Source organism: Sinocyclocheilus rhinocerous, unplaced genomic scaffold (assembly GCF_001515625.1).
Source record: "Sinocyclocheilus rhinocerous isolate Xijiao unplaced genomic scaffold, SAMN03320098_v1.1 scaffold5236, whole genome shotgun sequence".
Taxonomy (NCBI): Eukaryota; Metazoa; Chordata; class Actinopteri; order Cypriniformes; family Cyprinidae; genus Sinocyclocheilus; species Sinocyclocheilus rhinocerous.
This window is the reverse complement of record NW_015665840.1, coordinates 154,742-157,714: the sequence shown is the minus strand read 5'-3', so window position 1 is coordinate 157,714 and position 2,973 is coordinate 154,742. Positions and strand designations below refer to the sequence as shown.

Below are 2,973 nucleotides of genomic sequence, written 5' to 3'. Positions count from 1 at the left end.
CTTTTCTTATCACTGCTATGCTGATGACACTCAACTCTACTTCTCATTCCAACCAGATGATCCGACAGTAACGAGCCGAAAAAAGCTCATGTTACACCTCTCTTTATCAGTTTACTCTGGCTACCAGTAGCTGCTCGCATCAAATTCAAGGTACCGATGCTTGCCTACAAGACAATAACTGGCGCTGCACCAATATACCTAAACTCGCTAGTTCTAACTTATGCGCCCTCCAGAAGCTTGCGTTCTGCAAGTGAACGATGCCTTGTGGTGCCATCCCAAAGAGACACAAAATCACTATCACAGACCTTTTCCTGGACTGTCCCCAGCTGCTGGAACAACCTCCCGATCTCAATCCGTGCAGCTGAGTCTTTAGCCATTTTCAAAAAACATTAAGCATAAACCTCACACAATCTCAATTGACCTCCCTATCTCAATTTGAACAGCTGAGTCTTTGGCCAATTTAAAAAACATCTAAAGACACATATTTTTCGCCAGCACCTGACAAACTAATACTAGCACTTACCTATTCTATTCTATTCTGTTCTATTCTACTCCATTCTATTAAAAAAAAAAACTAGTTATGTGTACTGTGCTAGACTAACTGAGACTTGAATACTGTTGCTCTCTCGTTCATCTGATTGCTTCTATTTCTTAACAAATGTTTACTTGTGAATGCACCATAAACCATATTGCACTATTTGCTTCTTAACCTTAAATACCTCTTTTGCACAATATCATGTACAGTTATTATGTTAAATACTTGTATAGTCTCTCTTAGGTTATGTATATGTATAGTCAACTATTAATAGTATATGTATAGTTAAATTACCACTTTCAGTAAGTTAGTTATGTATAGGTTTAAAAATTGTTCTTACGTCTAGTGTTGTATGTTTATATTTATGTTTATGTTTATTTATGTCCTGCAAGACACGACATTTCATTCCACTGTATGTCCACACATGTAGCGGAATGACAATAAAGACTTGACTTGCTTGACTTGATCAAAGCCTAATGTTCACATATATGGGTTTCAGACATGATATAGAGTTATGCAATGAAATGACATTTGATTACAAGTTCTTTATCATCATTTTGAGGATGATCTGATGCATTTTAATATTTACTGCGAGTTTCTGGGTTTTAGAGTGGATTTGGTCATTTAAGCAAAGGTCTGTGATATCTCTTTGTTTTGAGTGGGGAAGAATCACCAGGTGTTTAGCTCATGAATTAGCTTTCAGTAAGTTAGCAATGTATAGGTTTAAAAAATTGTTTATGTCTAATGTTGTATGTTTATATTTATGTTTAACTATGTAGCACCGTGGTCCTGCAAGACACGACATTTCATTCCACTGTATGTCCACACATGTAGCGGAATGACAATAAAGCTCGACTTGACTTGAACAAGGACTGTTTGACTGTTGCTCTCGCGTCTCTTGCAGCGTCTCATGCATGAAACAGCAATTCTAAAGTTAACAAAGTTAAGAGAAGTTCACTTCTATCTTCTTGCATGTGTTTGCTATTCCACTGCCTGCGTCGCATCTTTATCAACACAAAAGCTCATTCTGTGTGAATGGTGTCTAGTGATATATATTCTACTCACGGTCCTTCACTGAACGCGGTTGGATCGTTCTTTTCTCTTCACTGTTATCACCGGCATATTGTGAAAGTGTCTAAATCTAACGTTTAAAAATTGTTCTTACGTCTAGTGTTGTATGTTTATATTTATGTTTATGTTTATTTATGTCCTGCAAGACACGACATTTCGTTCCACTGTATGTCCACACATGTAGCGGAATGACAATAAAGCTCGACTTGACTTGAACATGGACTGTTTGACTGTTGCTCTCGCGTCTCTTGCAGCGTCTCATGCATGAAGCAGCTTTCTAAAAACACAGCGCTCAAGTTAAGAGAAGTTCACTCCCATCTTCTTGCATGTGTTTGCTATTCCACTGCCTGCGTCGCATCTTTATCAACACAAAAGCTCATTCTGTGTGAATGGTGTCTAGTGATATATATTCTACTCACGGTCCTTCACTGAACGCGGTTGGATCGTTCTTTTCTCTTTACTGTTATCACCGGCATATTGTCAAAGTGTCTAAATCTAACGTTTGGTAATATTTCTATTCAAAATAGTGATTCCTCGATTTCTAAAAAATACAATCGTGGCAAAACATTAAATTGGAATTAATCAACAAAATCTGAAAAATCGCCCAGCCCTAGAATGAGGGTTGAAAATAATCATTCTTCCACATATTTATTTGTTTATATTGTGCAAAAAACTTTATTAACATTATAAGTACACCTCAAGGAACATATTAAAATAATAAAAAAATCCATGTCATGGCCCGTTTAAAGTGAGAAGTATAGTATTGAGATACAGGTGTGTTTCATCAGTGCAACACATGCAGACGCACTTCTGACGTGATGCCGTCTCTGACGGGAGCGGAGCGTGTTTAGTTATTTCTTCACAGACACGTTCAGGATGAGATGATGATGAAGGCATACCTGCATCCGGACAGCAGCACCTGTCGGTACATCTCCACCGAGGACTTCCCGCCGAACTGCCGGCCCGTCAGGTAGGTGTTGTGTGAGGAGCTGATGAAGTAATGAGCCAGCGGATGCTCCATCTCCTGACACAGATCCAGACGGTCCAGAAACACCGGCGCGTTCTCGTCCGACATCAGGTAGCGGCAGAAGCCATCGCTGGACATGTGACCTGAAGACACACAAGATGATCAGGTGAGAACTCAATAAACTCTCCCTCAGTTACAGATCCTCAGACTGCTCTGGAGATTTTTCAAACAGGGTTTCTGCAGGCTTTATGAAGGTACATTTAAGATATTTTGAGACCTCTTTAAGACCAAGTAAAGAAAATTAAGGAATAAATTGAATTGAAACAAATACGAAACAAAAATGTGACCCTGGACCACAAACTTTATTTTTTTTTCTTGATCTTTACTTCATATCCTAATG

General features: G+C 38.7%; 1 pseudogene; it reads right to left on the bottom strand.

The window, feature by feature from the left end:
• The window catches only part of LOC107731597 (1-phosphatidylinositol 4,5-bisphosphate phosphodiesterase beta-4-like), a 72,026-nt pseudogene that overhangs the window by 40,681 nt on the left and 28,372 nt on the right, over positions 1 to 2,973 (bottom strand).